At 37.8% G+C, this 18,660-nt stretch overlaps 1 protein-coding gene across 3 annotated transcripts in view; it reads left to right on the forward strand.

Annotated features, from left to right (window-relative positions):
- Nucleotides 1–18,660, forward strand: part of PRDM14 (PR/SET domain 14) — a 183,347-nt gene that overhangs the window by 147,191 nt on the left and 17,496 nt on the right. Inside the window, exon 9 of one of the 3 annotated variants that reach the window (XR_013367186.1) lies at nucleotides 17,349–17,665. The exons of 1 other annotated variant lie outside the window; for it this stretch is intronic. The gene's annotated coding sequence lies outside the window, so the exon portion shown is untranslated. Of the gene's footprint in view, nucleotides 1–6,343; nucleotides 6,389–17,348; nucleotides 17,666–18,660 lie in introns of those variants that run through there. One more of the 3 variants, XR_013367187.1, reaches the window with a different exon arrangement.

Genomic DNA, 18,660 nt, shown 5'->3' on the forward strand with positions numbered 1-18,660 from the left:
AGTTCCCCTTATGCTATCTTTAGTATAGGTCTATATGTGACTTGTTTTATTAAAAGTTGGGAGTTTTAAAGAGAGGCTATATATCAACAGAGGTCAATAAACAGTAAAAAACCCAGCATAGGTATGTCTATTTCTATTATTTCTATTACCTATTGTATATAATATGTAATATATCTCTAGTCCCTAGCAACTGGTAACCTTTCCCTAGCTGTGTTTTTTCCGAGGCCGCCCTTCCTAGGTCTCCTTTTTTTCTCCTTTTACACAAAGAGACCCCAACACCCTTAAAATTCACGTTCATTTTTCATACTGCATAGTTTTAGGCCTCCAGGATTCATTCATTTGACTTCTATTGCTACCCTCTAATGTCCAAGATGTATGTTTTTTTTTTTTAAGATTTTATTTATTTATTCATGAGAGACACAGAGAGAGAGGCAGAGACACAGACAGAGGGAGAAGCAGGCTCCCTGTGGGGCGCCCGATATGGGACTCGATCCCAGAACTCCAGGATCCTGCCCTGGGCCAAAGGCAGACACTCAACCACTGAGTCACCCAGGTGTCCCCAATATGTATGTTCTAAGAACTAAGATGTTCTGTTGAATAAAGAATAATCTTTAGGCCTTCAGCTTTACCTTTGAAGCGTGGCTGACGCTTGAAGCGTGGCTGAAATTTAAAAGATAGTCTGCAATCTCTTTAAGGCAATGATAGCTTTAAGTATGCCTTCACTGCTTTCCCCAGTCTTTATAAACAGGAAGGAACAGTATACAATTTATGTCCCAATTTATGTGAATAGTGGTGCCACTTACCTTCTTTTATTTTTTTTTTTTATTTTTTATTTTTTTTACTTACTTACCTTCTTTTATAGGGAGTATTAGAGACCATCAGATTTTATGTTGAAAATAGCCTATTTCCTCAAAAATGCATATGTATGTGTGTACATGAGTGTATATATATTTGTGTACCTCTAACATCACCACATATAACCTCTACTCTGAAGGATGACCTGCTGATATTGAGATTTTCCTTAAAAAAAAAAGAGCCTAGATTTATTATAGCACTTGAACAAATAGATGACAGAGGATGCAAAGTGGTAAGTCAGAGATCAGTGTTGTTTTTTTATAGAATTCTTAAAAAAATTTTTTTTAAAGATTTTATTTATTTATTCATAAGAGACACACACACACACACGCAGAGAGAGAGAGAGAGAGAGAGAGAGAGGCAGAGACACAGGCAGAGGGAGAAGCAGGCTCCATGCAGGAAGCAGACTCTGTCCTGGGTCTCCGGGATCACGCCCTGGACTGAAAGCAGGTGCCAAACTGCTGAGCCACCCAGGCTGCCCTAAAATTTTGTTTAATTTAAATTCAATTTGCCACTATATAGTATAACACCCAGTGCTCATCCCATCAAGTGCCCTCCTTAATACTCATCATCCAGTTACCCTATCCCCCCACCCACGTCCCCTTATGCAACCCTTTGTTTCCCAGAGTTAGGAGTCTCTCATGGTTTGTCTCCCTCTCTAATTTTACCCATTCAGTTCCCCTCCTCTCAGTTGTAATCCCTTTCACTATTTTTTATATTCCATATATGAGTGAAACTGTATGATGGTTGTTCTTGAGATCAGTGGTTTTCAAAGTGCCTTCCAAGGGGCCTCATGGTTTGGGAAAGCCCTGTTAGGACAGGGCCCTGTTGGGGGTCAGAGGTGAGGATAAAGAGGAGAAGAGGAAACACCCAACCTAACCAGGCCAACTCTTACTCTTTTTTACATATTTGGATACTAGTAAAATTTTGTCTGTATAGTGAGCTTGAAAAAAAGCTTGAAGTTATTGCCTTAAAACATGGATCTGCAAACTGCAGCCCACAGGTCAAATATGGCCTGTAGAGTTTCTTTTTGTACAGCCTATAAGCCAGGAAGGTTTTTACATTTTTAAGGAGATGTTTAAAAAACAAAGGAGGAAGAAGAAGAATATGTGAGAGAGACCATATGAGCACTGCAAACCCCAAATATTTATTATCTGTCTCTTTACAGGAAAAGTTCTTTGGTCCCTTTCATGCAGTGGCACTATTTCAAGAGGCTAAAAATGGAAAACTAGCTAAACACACAGTAGGGAAATAATTAAGTAAATCATGTATATTACTTAGGATGTTGTTCAGCTGTAAATAAAGGAAACCCCCAAATAGAAGTAACTGAAGGAAAATACAAGTTTATTTCACATTTGAGAATGTGAAGGGTTATGAGTACTGGAATGTTCTGAAACATCCTAGGTCAGAAATGCAGGCTACAATCCTCTTGTGGCTCTATCCTGGGTTACTTTAATTCCCACGGTCACCTTTTGGTATACAAGGTGGTTGTTGTAGTTCTAGCTTTTATACTTGCATTCCAGCCAGCAAGAAGGAGGAAGCAAAGAAAATGGAGCATTCCACTTCTACTTTTTTTTTTTTTTTTTAAGATTTTATTTATTTATTTGAGAGAGAGTGAGAGGGAATGGCAGGGAGGGGCAGAGGGAGAGAGAGAAGCAGCATCCCCCCCCACCCTAGCAGGGAGCCCTAGTGAGGCTGGATCCCAGGACCCCAGGATCACCACCCCAGAGAATTCAGATGCCTACTTCACTGAGCCACCCAGGTCCCCCTCCACTTCTACTTTTATCTCATGGGTTACAACTTAATAATATGTACATCTAGCTGCAATGGAGACTGGGAATGTAGTTTTGATTCTGGGCAGTCCTATACCCTGCTGAAAATTTGATATTCTATTATTATAGAAGGAGCAGAGACTAGATATTAGAGTTCTCTATCACAGCAGAAAACATCAACTCATTTATTTATTTGTTCAGCCTCCTACCATGTGGCAGGCACCTTGCTAAACATTGAAAATATAAATTGAGGGCAGCCAGGGTGGCTCAGCGGTTTAGCGCCACCTTCAGCCCAGGGTGTGATCCTGAAGACCCGGGATCGAATCCCACGTCGGGCTCCCAGTGCCTGGAGCCTGCTTCTCCCTCTGCCTGTGTCCCTGCCTCTCTCTCTCTCTCTCTGTGTGTGTGTCTCTCATGAATAAATAAATAAAATCTTAAAAAAAAAAGATTAAAAAAAAAGAAAATATAAATTGGATAGGATTCAGTCTGGAATCTTATATTTTTGATGGCTCCTAAAGGCTTTTCCAGTCTTTTGGTCTTTGACTAATTGAAATGTAATGTTAGCTGTTTTTGTCTTAGAGACACATGTTTTTGACCACTGTCAATCGTGCATGTGTCATTCACCTCTGTTTGTTTTTTATACTTAAGAGTTCTAATGAAAAGTGCATGGAGTTCTTTGTCCTCCTGCTGTCAGCATTAGCGTCTGTTAGTTTGTTGTGGCTTTATTATAGCATGGGGACAGGACCATGGGCAGAAAGAGCTGCCTCAACATCAGTATCTTTGATTTATTCTGTAAGAATCTGTAATTCTGGAAGTAGCACTGACATATCCACAGCAGTCCTGTATTGAGAAGCAAAACAAAAAATCTGGAGTAGGATTAAATGGGGTCCTTTATTTTTAACTACATACAGATTTGCATCAGACCAGTATTCATTCATTAAATGAATAAAACCCCAGCATGCTCAGTGACTACTGGATGCATTTACAAATGGGTTAATCTGGGGTCAGCCGAACAATTTTCTGGGAATCCTTTGCCAAAAGCCCTCAGGCTTAAATGTATGGTGAGTGAGTTGGGACTTTTATCCTTTTTTAGGTTGATTCTAAGCTCTGATAACAGTGAAGAGTGTTCAAGTAAAAGTGAACAAAAACGAATTTTTGTCTAATGTATGGTTTATTCAGAGGTTTAATCAATCTAGGATGTTTTCTCTCATTAAAAATCTCTTAAGCTAGTGAAATATTTGGGGATATTATTTCTTGTTTATGAGGTTTATTTTGATTAAATGCAGATAGTACTTTCAGGTACTTTGTATTACCAAATCACTTTATGGATGCTGCTGTTATTTTATCAATAATGCAGGCTTTTAGTGATTTTCCCATTGCTTTTTTTCCTCTTGCTTTTGTTTTACATTGCCTTCTGAAGTGTTTCTGTGATCCATTAGATCAGCTCCCAGATTAGACATGTGGGAATTGGGAGGAAAAAATATAATCAACTCCTGGAAACAGGTGTTGAGTGAATATCACTTTTATAGCTGATAAATTTAATCCCAGAAGTATCATGTGTTATTCAAAAGGGCTAATGCTTTTTGGAAAGCAGGTATATCAGGACATTAGAAAAAAATTAAACATGATTAGCCTAGACCTGTAATTTTGTTTTATTTTTTTAAAGATTTTATTTATTTATTTCAGAAAGAGTATGAGAGAAAGAGAGAGAGATCACGAGCAGGGAGGGATGGATAGTGGCAGAGGGAGAGAGACTCCCCACTGAGCAGGGAGCCTGATGTGGGTCTTGATCCCTGGACTCTGGGATCATTATCTGAGCTGAAGGCAGACATTTAATCGACTGAGCCACGTAGATACCCTTAGACCTGTGGTTTTAAATATTAGTGGTAACATAAAGAACATCTATTATTTATTAAACACAACTGCTTATTTATTTATTTATTTATTTATTTATTTATTTATTTATTTAAATTTTATTTATTTCTTCATGAGAAACAGAGAGAGAGGGGCAGAGACACAGGCAAAGGGAGAAGCAGGCTCCACCCAGGGAGCCCGATGTGGGACTCGATCCCAGGTCCCCAGGATCATGCCCTGGGCTGAAGGCAGTGCTAAACCGCTGAGCCACCCAGGCTGCCCTGCTTATTTATTTATTTATAAATTTGGAGTTTAGTTGGCATACAGTATTATATTAGTTTCAGGTGTATGACATAACGATTACATGTTTATATATACTAGAAAATGATCACCACAATGACTCTAGTTACTATTTGTCATCATACAAAGTTATTACAATATTATTGACTATATTCCTTATGCTGTACTTTACATCCCTGTGACTTATTTATTTTATAACTGGAAGTTTGTACTTCTTAATCCCCTTCACCTATTTTTCCCATCCCCCTTTCTCCTTTCTCCCCTCTGGCAACCACCAGTTTGTTTTCTGATTTATGAGTTTGTTTCGTTTTGCTTTGTTTGTTTATATCTCACATGTAAGTGAAGTCATATAGTATTTGTCTTTCTCTGTCTGAATTATTTATTTTTTTTTAAAAGATTTTATTTATTCATGAGAGACACAGAGGGAGAGGGAAGAGACATAGGCAGAGGGAGAAGCAGGCTCCATGCAGGAAGCCTGATGTGGGACTCGATCCAGGACTCCAGGATCGTGCCCTGAGCCAAAGGCAGATGCTCAACTGCTGAGCCACCCAGGCGTCCCTCTATCTGAATTATTTTACTTAGTACCTTGGTCCATCAATGTAGCAAATGGCAAGATTTCATTTTTTTAATGGCTGAGTACTATTCCATTTTGTATCTATGTCTAAATCTACATCTCTCACATTTTTTTTTTTTTACAACTCTCACATCTTCTTTATCCATTCATCTATCGATGGACACTTAGGTAGCTTTCATATCTTGGCTATTGTACTATCCCCCTGCTTTTTTTTTAGATTTTATTTATTTCTTTGAGTGAGACAGTGAGCACAAGCAGGGGGAGGGGCAGAGGGAGAGGGAGAAGCAGATTCCCTGCTTAGCAGGGAGCCCGACAGGGGGCTCCATCATGACCTGAACCAAAGACAAGAGTTGGAGGGGGCTTAGCAGGGGGCTCCATCATGACCTGAACCAAAGACAAGAGTTGGAGGCTCAATGGACTTGCCATCCCTCTGTTTTATTTTTTTAATGTAATCTCTATGCCTAACTTGCCTAACTCTATGCTCAAGTTCAGGACCCTGAGATCGAGAGTCTCATGCTCCACCTACTGAGCCAGCCAGGTGCTCCTTGAGTAATATAAATAATGCTGCAATGAACATACAGGTGTATATATCCTTTCAAATTAGTGTTTTTCTTTTCTTTGGGTAAATACTCAGAAGTGGAATTGCTGGATTGTATGAAATTTCTATCTTTAACTTTTTTTTATGATTTTATTTATTTATTCATAGGGACAGAGAGAGAGGCAGAGACACAGGCAGAGGGAGAAGCAGGCATCATACAGACAGCCTGATGTGGGACTCGACCCAGGGTCTCCAGGATCACGCCCTGGGCTGCAGGCGGCGCTAAACTGCTGTGCCACCGGGGCTGCCCTATTTTTAATTTTTTGAAGGACCTCCATACTGTTTTTCACTGTGGCTGCTCCAATTTACTTTTCCACCAACACTGCATGAGGGCTTCCTTTTCTCAACATCTTTGCCAATACTTGTTATTTTTTATCTTTTTGTTACTAGCCATTCTGACAGATGTGAGGTGATGTTTCATTGTGGTTCTGATTTGCGGTTGCCTGATGGTAAGTGATGTTGAGCATCTTTTCATCTTGTCTGGTGGCCATCTGTATGGCTTCTTTGGAAAAATGTATGTTCAGGTCCTCTGCCCATTTTTATTTTTTTATACTTTTTAAAAGATTTTATTTATTTATTTATGAGAGACTAAGAGAGAGAGATAGGAAGAGACATAGGCAAAGGGAGAAGCAGGCTTCCGGCAAAGTAGCCCCATGCAGGACTCGTTGCGGATCTTGGGATCACGCCCTGAGCCAAAGGCAGACACCCAACTGCTGAGCCACCTAGGTGTCTCCCTCTGTCCATTTTTATTTATTTATTTATTTACTTACTTACTTATTTATTTATTTAAAATAATAGTTGCCTTTTTGTTTTGTTGATGGTTTCCTTCCCTGTACAGAAGCTTTTTAGTTTGTTGTAGTCCCAATTGTTTATTTTTGCTTTCATTGCTCTAGCCTAAAAAAACAAATCCAAAAAAACTTTGCTAACTGGTGTTAAGAGTTTACTGCTTTTGTTTTCTTTTAGGAGTTTTATGGGTTCAGGTGTTAAATTTAGGTCTTTAATCCATTTTGAGTTTATTTTCATATGTGGTGTAAGAAAGTGGTTTTATTTTCTTGCATGTAGGTATTAAACACAGCTGTTCATTTTTAAGTTTTTAATTTTTATTTTTTTAAAGATTTTATTTATTCATGAGGGACATGGAAAGAGAGACAGAGACACAGGCAAAGGGAGAAAGAAGCAGCCTCCCTGCAGGGAGCCTGATGCAGGCAGGACTTGATCCCAGGACCCCAGGACCATGCCCTGAGCTAAATGCTCAACCACTGAGCCACCCAGGTGTCCCTAAACACAGCTGTTTAGAAATGCCATTTATTTTCTTTTTTGAGAAACAAGAATAAAAATAATATGAAATTACCTCTAATGTTTCCATATGAAATATCATTTTATTATGATTATGCACAAAGTGGTTTTGTCCGAAACAGTACTATATAATATTCTAGCCCAAGCTTTGACCCTTAAGGACGTGAATATTTGTTCTTCCCCCCCACCCCCCCACCCCACTCTGAATGTCAGCCTAGCTTACAGGGCCTTGTGAACTTATAGATTCCCTCTTTTGGAAGACTATAATATCAAATATGTAAATCTACAGTGTCTGCTGTGTGGTGCCCTGGTGCAGGGCAAAACCTGCATAGCCTCTCGCTGTGCTCCTAGAAGAAATGCACTTTCCTGGATGTTCCTGTAGCTTCTGCAGGTTTGAGCTGCAGAGCATGTGCTCCCTCCTATGTGCATACTGGAGTCTCTGTAGTGGGAATCTCAGCCTTGCAATGATTTGTGTCACAGACAGAAGGATCTTTCTCTTCCCTTCTCTTTCTTTCCTCCTTTTTCTTGCTTGAAATATTTTCCTCCCTTCTTCCTTCTTCCCTCACAGTCAATACTTTTGCTTTCCTTAAAAATTCAAAACTGACTCATTATGGGAATTTTCTAATACACAAAAGTTGGAAGAGTATAAATAAGGACCTGGTTATATAGATATAGATATAGATATAGATATAGATATAGATATAGATATATATAGATAGAAGGTAGATATACATCTACCAACTATCTTTAATAATTGTTAACATTTGTCATCTTTACTTTATTTTTCTCTGTTTATTTCAACTAAAAGTTTATTTGAAAAAAAAGTTTATTTGTGGTAAAATATATGTAATGTAAAATTTACCATTTTAAGGTTTTTAAATTTTATTAAATTTTATTATTTTATATTTTATTTTATTTTATTTTATTTAAAAAAAAGATTTTATTTATTTATCCATGAGAGACACACAGAGAGAGAGAGCACGAGGGGCAGAGACACAGGCAGAGGGAGAAGCAGACCCCGTGCAGGGAGCCTGATGTGTGATTCGATTCCGGGTCTCCAGGATTACATTCCGGGCTGAAGGTGGCGCTAAACTGCTGAGCCACCTGGGCTGCCCCAAATTTTATTTTATTTTTTTAAAGATTTATTGACTTTAGAGAGAGAAAGAAAGAGAACTGTTGGGAGGAGGTGCAGAGGGAGAGGAGAATCTCCAGCACACTCCCCAATGAGCAAGGAGCCCCATGGACCTTGAGATCATGACCTGAGCCATAACCAAGAGTTGGCTGCTTAACTGACTGAGCCACCCAGGTGTACCTAAGCTTTTTTTATTTTTAAGTGTTCTTTAAATTTTTAAGATATTTCAGTAAAATTAAGGACTATCTTTTTAAAAAAATATATTTTATTTATTTATTCATGAGAGACACACAGATAGGCAGAGACACAGGCAGAGGGAGAAGCAGGCTCCTCACAAGGAGCCCAATGTGGGACTCGATCCAGCATCCTGGGATCACTCCCTGGGCCAAAGGCAGATGCTCAACCGAGGGCTCAAAGGCAGATGCTCAACCATCCAGGTGTCCCCAAATTAAAGACTATCTTTTCTCCACTGAATTACTTGTGCATCTTTGTTGAAAATCAGTTTTTCATATAAATATAAGTCTATTATTGGACCCTCTATTTTGTCTCATTGATCTCTTTGTTATGCCAGTACCACACTGTCTTGATTAGTCTTGAAATCAGGTACAGTATGTATGTAGTATATGTTTTTTTCAGTTATGTGGATATTCTATGTTCTTTGCATATCTATGTGATGTAGTATCAATTTGTCAGTTTCCTTTTTTTTTTTTTTTGGATTTTATTTATTTATTCATGAGAGTCACAGAGGCAGAGACACAGGCAGAGAGAGAAGCAGGCTCCACGCAGGGAGCCCGATGTGGGACTCGATCCTAGGACTTCAGGATCACGCCCTGGGTGGAAGGCAGGTACCCAACTGCTGAGCCACCCAGGCATCCCAGTTTGTCAGTTTCTACACAAAATCCTACTAGGATTTTGATTGCAATTATGTTGAAACTATAGATCAGTTTGGGGAGAGCCAACGTCTTTGGCTCTATGCTATATCTCTCCAATTATTTTAGATCTTTTTTTTTTAAAGTAAACTCTACCTCCAATGTGAGTTTAAGCCCCACCACCCCAAGATCAAGTGTTGTATGCTCTAGTGACTGAGCCAACTAGGTACTCCTAGATCTTCTTTAATTTCTTTCTGTAGTGTTTTGTTTTTGTCACTGTACAGATAAATCTTTTGTCAAATGTATCATTAAATATCTAATATGAAATAGTGAAAGGGACCATAAGGGAAAGGAGGGAAACTGAGTAGTGAAAAATTAGAGAGGAAGACAAACCATGAGAGACCTCTAATTCTGGGAAACAAACAAAGGGTTGTAGAAGGAGAGATGGGTGGGGGAATGGGGTAACTGGGTGATGGGCATTAAGGAGGGTTCAAGATGAGATGAGCACCAGGTGTTATACTATGTGTTGGCAAATGGAATTTAAATAAAATCTAAAAAAATAAATTAAAATTACATTAATTCCTAAAGGGGGGGGGGACCTGGGTGCACCGCTCAGTGGTTGAGCATCTGCCTTTGGCTCAGGTCATGATCCAGGGATCCTGGGATTGAGTCCCGAGTCAGGCTTCTCGCAGGGAACCTGCTTCTCCCTCTGCCTATGTCTCTGCCCCTCTCATGAGATAAATAAAATCAATAAATAAAATCTTTTTTTTTTTTTTTTTTTTTTTTTAAATTAACTGACTGAGCCACCTCAGTGGCGGTGTCCTGGGATTGAGTCCCGAGTCAGGCTTCTCACCTGACAGAGGGCAAGAAGGAGCCGCCTTCTGGCAGAGGGAGAAGCAGGCTCCATGCAGGGAGCCCAACGTGGGACTTGATCCCAGGTCTCCAGGATCAGGCCCTGGGCTGAAGGCGGTGCTAAACCGCTGAGACACCCAGGCTGCCCTGAATAAATAAAATCCTAAAAAAAAAAATTAATTCCTTAAGGACCCCATCTCCTAACAATCTCACTGGGAGTTAGGACTTCAGAATATGAATTTTGAGGGGACACAAACATTCAGCCCATAGCATTTGATTAAGATAACCATCACCAGTACTTTCACCTTTACCATTAGCAAGGAATATGTTGGTTGATAATTTTCTACTTTGTGAGTATCCTGTTGCACAAGCATCTTCACCTAGTGGGATTTGTTTGTTTGTTTGTTTTTGTTTTGTTTTAGCATGCATTGATGATTCTTGCCTGAATCAATGTCATTGTTAGGGTTTGGAAAATAGTGAATTTTCAATTGTATCTCTCCTCCTCCATTTATTATCTGGCGTTCTTCCATAAAAGCAAGCTTTCCCTCATGAAATGAGGATGAAGTGTTGTTTCTCCTTAAAAGGTAGTGATCAATATTTATTTTTTTCCTGTTTAATTGCCAATTTTTTAGAGAGGGGAGTTTGTTTAATCATTACTTCCAGTAAAGATGAGTGAATTTTCTTCTTTTTCTTTACTCCTCTGCTTTTTATATCGCTATAGACTCCTGGATTCTGTTTATCCAATATTTACAATAGTCTATAATTATCATTCTTTTAAATGCTCATATTATCCCACATTTGGCCAGTGGAAATTCTTCCCAGTTCCTGATCCTTTGGAGGCAGGTCCCCAAATCCTACTCCATTAGTCTTTAATAGCTTCTGGTACTATATGCTCATTTTCATTATTCCTGATTCAGACTTGGAAGCACTAATTTTCTCAAGGAGTCTTGGTTTCTTTTAGTGGGGGAAAGTTTTTGGAAATTATGATCTATGTGATGGGTGGATTTATTGCTACTTAGGATTCACTGCCTATAGGTTCTAATTATAAACAGAGGTAGGAAATATATTAAGAAAAAGAGTCAGTAGTTTATTTATTTATTTATTTTTAAAGATTTTATTTATTTATTCATGAGAGACACAGAGAAAGAGAGAGAGAGAGGCAGAGACACAGGCAGAGGGAGAAGCAGGCTCCAATGCAGGAGCCCATCCTGAGACTCAATCCAGGGTCTCCAGGATCAGGCCCTGGGCTGAAGGCGGTGCTAAACCGCTGAGCCACCCGGGCTGCCCAAGTTAGGATCTTGAAATGAGATCATCCTGGATTATCTAAGTGGACTCCCATCCAATGACAAGTGTTCTAATAAGAGACACAAAGAGGACAGAGAAAAGGCAGGCGATGTGACCATAGTGGCAGAGATTGGAGTGATGTGGCCACCAGCCAAGGAATGCCTGGAGCTGCCAGAAGCTGGAAAAGAGAAGGAACGAATAGTTCCCTTGACCCTTTGGAGGGAGCATGTCCCTACTGATATCTTGCTTTTGGACTTCTGGCTCTGAGAAATGTAAGATAAGAAATTTCTGTTGTTTTAACTTGTGGTTGTTTATAATAGCAGCCACAGGGAAGTAATGCAGATTTTGGTACATTTTGCTGAGTCAAAGTAACCAGTTATAAAGGACTGTATGTTATAAAATTCTGTTTCTGTGACATGTCCAGAGTAGACAAATCTCTGGATACAGAAAGTATATGAGTGGTTGCAGGGGTTTCAGGTGAGAGCAAATGATAGTGACTACTCATGGATATGGGGTTTCCTTTTGGGGTGCTGAAAATGTTCTGAAATTAGATAGTGGTGAATATACTAAAAGCTACTGAATTTTACACTTCATTTATTTTAAAAGATTTCATTATTTATTTGAGAGAGAGAGAGAGAGTGCATGCACAAGGGGGGGTGGTCGGAGGGCAAAGGGAGACGGAGAAGCAGACATCCCGCTGAGCAGGGAGCCTGAATGGGGCTCCATCCCAGGACTCCGAGATCATGACCTGAACTGAAGGCAGATGCTTAACCCACCCAGCCACCCAGGTGCCCCTGAACTTTACACTTTAAAAAGGTTAATTTATGGAATGTGAATTATATTGCAAAAAATCTATTGTAAAAAATGTAGCATTATGAAGTTTTCTTAACTGATCGATTTTATATTTTTCTCTTTCACTGGAATTTTCAAATAAAATTAGCATATTTATTTGCTTTATCCTGGTAGATACATGAAAAGGCTTCATAATTACAATATTTGTATTACTACATCATTACATCAATAAAAACACTAAGTGAATTTTGAGGATTTTTTTTTGGTGGTTCTTTTAGTCCCCAGACTATATCCCTTTAAGAAATGTACAGTTTAAATGTGTGTTTAAAAGGTCACTTGATTAATAAAAACTTATAATAAAAATTTATTTTAACCTAAAAAAAAAAGGTCGTTTGAAATAAATTTCTGCTTTATGTCAGTATGGTACTCATTTGATATAGTTATATCAATTTTTTTCTTCTCAATTTTAGGGTTGCTTTTCCTTTTTGATTTAATTTAATCTATTTTTGAACATTTGAAACATTTATATAGGTCAAAAATCAAAACTATATAAAAAGACATGTTTAGGAAAGTCTTCCTTCTATCTGTAGCATTTCTCTTCCTGTTCCCCACTCTGCCTCCCTGTGCTCACTCTCTTGGTATTTATTAGTAGTTTATCTTTCCAAAGTTTCTGGAAAAATAAGCAAAATAAACAAACACACATATATGTATATGTACTTGTATAGATATTTTTTATTCGATTTCCTTTCTTATAAAAAATGTAGCATTTTATATATACTGTTATGCATTTTTTTCCCCACTTACCATATGTTGGAAACTACTCAAACTACTCCTTATCAGTACATAGAAATCTTATTCATGGGACACCTGGGTGGCTCAGCGGTTTAGCGCCTGCCTTCGGCCTGGGGCATGATCCTGGAGTCCTGGAATCGAGTCCCGCGTCGGGCTCCCTGCGTGGAGCCTGCTTCTCCTTCTGCCTGTGTCTCTGCCTCTCTCTCTGTCTCTCATGAATGAATGAATGAATGAATGAATGAATGAATAAATAAATAAATAAATCTTTAAAACAACAAAGAAAGAAATCTTACTCATTTCCAAGACTATGTATACTTCATTGTGTGGGTTTATTCAACCAGTTCCTTATTGGTGAATATTTGGGCTGTTTCCAATGTTTTGCTTTTACAAACAATTCTGCAATGACTCACCTTGCGAGTATATTGTTCAGTATTTATTTATCTTCGGGGTAAGTTCCTAGAAGTGAGATTGCTGGATCTAACCGTAAATGCATCTGTAATTTACTCCCACCAGCCTGCTTGACAGTTACCAGTTTCCTCATAGCATCAGGTAAATGAATTGTCAAGCTTTTGGCTTTTGGCCAATTTTATATGTGAGAACTTCTATCTCAATACAGTTTTAATTTACATTTCTCTTATTATAAGCATCTTCTCACATGTTAACAAGCAAATGGCTTTTCCTCTGAGAACTGTTTATTGAACTTTTTTTCTGTAGGGATTTTGGTCTTTTTCTGAAATTTTAAGTTTTCTATATATTAGAGTTTTTTGGGATAGGAGTTGTAAATATTTTCTCTTAAGTTACCATTTGTCTTTTGACTTTTTCTTGTAATCATTTCTGAAATGGCAAAAATAAAATGACAACAAAGCCAAAGAAAAAAAAGTCTTGTTTTTCTGTGGCTTCAACATAACTTTTCATTTTGCAAAATATCCTCCGGGATGTGTTCATATTCATGATATTCATGATATTCATGAATATATTTGTTCAAATCTAATCAAGTCTAATTACTGGTCACATCTTTTGTATTCTGCTTTTGTCACTTAAAATTAGAGGATAAACTGCTTGGATGGGTCACATTCTAACCAATTAGTTTGTTGGCATATGGTATTTTCTTTAAAAGGAATCAGTGCGCTGGGCATCTGGAGTTCTGATTCACTTCCGGACCTGCCAAGGTCACTGGAAGTTGTTTGCAGGCGAGAATCAAATCCTCCCTTGCACCTGGAAGACTGAGTCAGTTCTGAGGCCAACAACAACTGTACACTCAAGTTCCATTTGGAGTCTTGAGACTGGTTAATTCCTTGGCTTCTGTGCCTGTCCCCAGTCACCACCCACAGTGCCAGTGCTAGGAAAACTGTCCGCCCTCTCCTGCCCTCTCATTTCAACATGGCTGGTCCTTCAGACAAGCACATGGTGATCTCTCTCTCTCTCTCTCTCTCTCTCCCTCTCCCTCTCTTTCTCTTCCTGTTTCCTTCTCCTCCTCTCCTCTCTGAGTCATGGCCTTTTATACTCAACATGACATTTATAGTTAGCAGCATGAAGATAATTTACTCAATGTTTAAAAGTGTCTAATAGAATTTTTCTGTTGGGGGTGGAGGAGGTTTGGTGTTCTCCCATAACCCCAATCTCGCTTAAAATATTTTTTCTTTGACAGATGCAAAGTGACTAGATTCACAATTCTAAATAAATAAAAAGCAAAATTTTGTATGTGTGTTTTTTTTTAAAGCCTAAAGCGCTTTTTGCTACAACATAAACATCTTGAGCATCTAAATAATCTGTAGAAAATACACTGAACTTATTTTTACCTTTTATTTTTAGAAAACCAGTTATATAATGAGTCTAGACACATCTTAGTTTGAGTGCTTTTCTCACTGCCCTATTTTTCCTCTTTGTTAAATAGGAGAATAATGTATAATATAGTATATTGTATATATGTCTGGAAGTTGCTTAAAGGTAACAATATAGGTTGCACCTCTTTTCCTGGGATCTCTATTTGTTCTTTAATTCCTATATTCCAGAAGAACTTTAAAGCTATGACATTAGTAAAGTGGGGCCTTATATCAAGCCATCATGTTGTACACTTTCTATACAATTTTTATTTAATTATAACTCAATAAAGTTGGAAAAAACTTTTATTTTTATTTTTAAAAATTTCTTTTGGAAAAAACTTTTTGAATAAAATATATATTGACCAACCAACCAACCGACCGACCAACCAACCAAGACTGGGGCCTTCCATACATACATCAGGTTGTTGTTCACAAACGTTTTTGCATGTATTAGCTCATTGGACTCTGGCCAGTTATGTCTGTGATAGTAGTTTAGATAACAGTTATGTTAAGTTCTCTAGAACTCCAAAGAAGTTGTCTAAGGTCTTTGTGAAGCTTTAATTCACAAAAGATGTTTTCCAGCTTCCTTGAGATATAATTCACATATAACATTGTGTACATTTAAGATGTACAATGTGATTTGAGATATGCATATGTTACCATAATAAGATTTGTTAACACATCCATCACCTTACATAGCTATGTGTGTGTTTGTATGTGATGAGAATTTTAAAGATCTACTCTCCGCAACTTAGAAGCATACAGTACTATATTATTAACTATATATACTGTACCTTAGATCCCAAGAACTTTTATAATTGGAAATTTATACCTTTTGACCACTTTCACCCATTTTCCTCATTTTCCTGCCCCTGGAAACCACCAATCTACTCTAAGTTTTATAGATTCCACATACAAGTGAGACCATATGGTACTTATCTGACTTATTTCACTTAGCATAATACCATCAAGGTCCATTCATGTTGTTGCAAATGACAGGATTTCCTTCATTTGTATGGCTGAACAATATTCCATTTACATTTTGGTATATGTACATATACCAAATATGTACATATACCAAATATGTACATATACCAAATATATATATATATTTTTTATTCATTCATCTGTCAATAAACTGGTTGTTTCTGTGTCTTGGCTAATGTAAATAATGCTGCAATCAACATGGGAGTGCAGATATCTATTCCAGATAGTGATTTCATTTCCTTTGAAATAGACCCAGAAGCAGGATTGATGGATCATGTTGTAGTTCTATTTTTAATTTTTTGAAGAACCTCCTGTTTTCTTTATTTTTTAAAAAATATTTATTTATTCATGAGAGACACACACAGAGAGAGGAAGAGACACAGGCAGAGGGAGAAGCAGGTTCGATGCGGGACTCAATCCCGGGACTCCTGGATCACGCCCTCGGCTGAAGACAGGGCCAAACCACTGAGCTACCCAGGGATCCCCCTCCTCTCTGTTTTCTATAGTGGCTATACCAATTTACACTCCCAACAACAGTGCACAAAGGTTTTGTTTTCTTCACATTCCTGCTAGCACTTTTCATCAATTATCTTTTAAATTTTAATTTTTAATTGAGATATAATTGATGTATAACATTGTATTATTTTCAGGTGTACAATGTAATGATTGGATATATGTATATATTGTGAAGTGATCATCACAATAAGTCTGGCTAACATCCATCACCACATCTCTTGTCTTTAAGAATAGCCATTTAAAAAGGTATAAAGGGGGCACCTGGGTGGCTTAGTGGTTGAGCATCTGCCTTGGGCTCAGGTTGTGATCCCAGAGTCCTGGGATCAAGTCCCACACAGGGCTTCCCATAGGAAGCCTGCTTCTCCCTCTGCCTATGTCTCTGCCTCTCTCTCTGTGTCCCTCATGAATAAATAAATAAAATCTTAAAAAAAAAAAGATATAAGGTGATGTCTCACTTTTTTTAATCTGCATTTTCTAATGATTAATAATATTTCATGTACCTGTTGGCCATTTGTATGTCTCCTTTGCAAAAATGTTTATTCAAGTTTTCTGCCCATTTTTGAAATCAAATTTGAGTTGTATGAGTTCCTTGTATATTTTGGATATTATCCCCTTACCAGATATGTAGCTTCCAAACAATTTCTCCCATTTCATAGGTTACCTTTTCATTTTGATGATTGTTTCTTTTGTTGTGCAGAATTTTTTTCCATTTGTGGTTGTCCCACTTGTTTATTTTTGCTTTTGTTGCTTATGCTTTTATTTTGTCATACCAAAATATCATTGCCAAGATCAATCAATGTCAAAGAGCTCTTTCTTATTTTTCTTTTTTTCTCTAGGAATTTTATGGCTTCAGGACTTACATTTAAATCTGTAATCCATTTTAAGTTAATTTTTGTGAATGGTGTATGATAGAGATTCAGTTTCATTCTTTTGCATGTGAATATCCAGTTTTCCTGTCACCATTTAGACAGTGTCTTTTACCCATTGTGTATTCTTGGCTCCCTTGTCAAGTATTAGTTGACCAATATGAAAACTTTCTCTCTCTCTTTCAGTATGCTCCCTGCCCAACATAGGGCTTGAACTCACAACCCTGAGATCAAGAGTTGCATGCTCTACTGGCTGAGTCAGCCAGGCACCCTGACCAATATGAAAACTTTAAATTTAAGCTTTCACTTGAAATCTTGACTTATTCCTACAGTTGAAGGTACTAAAGTTGATAGAGAGCATAACAGTGTGTGTTGGATTTTGCAATTGTTACCATTTATCCATATGTCTAAATGTCTAGGAACCGTTTTACATAGGGACCTAAGAGTTCATAAAATCTTTTCACAATTTTGCTTTTTACTGTTTAAAGTGTTAATTGGGAGATTATTATGATAATCTGGTAATCATAATCACTATTCTGAAAAGTTAGTAAAAATTTTTCTTTTAACTTGCTGACAATGTTCTTAATTAAAGTGAGGACTGAAGCATGTGAGATATTTCTCTCTTAATGAACATTTATTCATTTGTATCATTAAAAGCTTTGTTTTAAAAATGGTTAGTTCCACTTGCCTTTGTTTTAAAAAATGGCTTTATTTCTGTCTGTGCTGTGTAAACCACTAAGTGTGATTTTTGTAATCTAAATATAATATATTTCTTCCATAGATGTTCTTGCTTGAGGCATTCTGTTCCCTGTTATGACCAGTATTATAACAGCATTCTATTTTTGCTTCTGCAGATTGGAGTAAGAGTAGATGAAGAATGGAAAATAGGGCTCCTTTGTTTGGGGCTGCTTAGTAGTTATCATGAGTGTATAATTTCTGGAACTAGACAGAGCCAAAGGGCACCGTTAGCCCTTTAAAAACAGCCGAGAGAGATCATTTTCCTTTGTTGCTCTATCATTACTATGGGATCGTGACATTTTCTCCTCACGTGATTCAAAAACTGATCCTTACAGCTGCCGGGCCAGTCCTCCTACCACAGAAAAAATGATTTTGAGACTGTGCATGACTCCACTGCTTATTGTGCAGTGTAACCAGCTCACACTGTTCATGCTAATGAATGTTAACTGATAATCCCTGGGGATCCACTTTAGCCATGAGCTTCAGCCTTTTCCTTCATCAGCTCTACTATGAACACAGCTCATGAGAACGGGTACAATGAATGGAGTTGAGTGTAATGTCTTTCATTTCCCCTGCCCTCACTCCTAACTGCCAAATTCAAAGGATATTTTCCCATGTTTTCATGATTCCCTCCTCCTGCTATGTTTAAAAAAAAATGGTGATTTTTTCTTTCCTTTTTCTCAAAAGCCTTCTCCTTTCTTCCCTGGTCTTTTAGGACTTGTAAATTAACTAACTTCCATTTTATCCTTCTGGCTGCTAT

This window comes from Canis aureus, chromosome 28, assembly GCF_053574225.1.
Source record: "Canis aureus isolate CA01 chromosome 28, VMU_Caureus_v.1.0, whole genome shotgun sequence".
Lineage (NCBI taxonomy): Eukaryota > Metazoa > Chordata > Mammalia > Carnivora > Canidae > Canis > Canis aureus.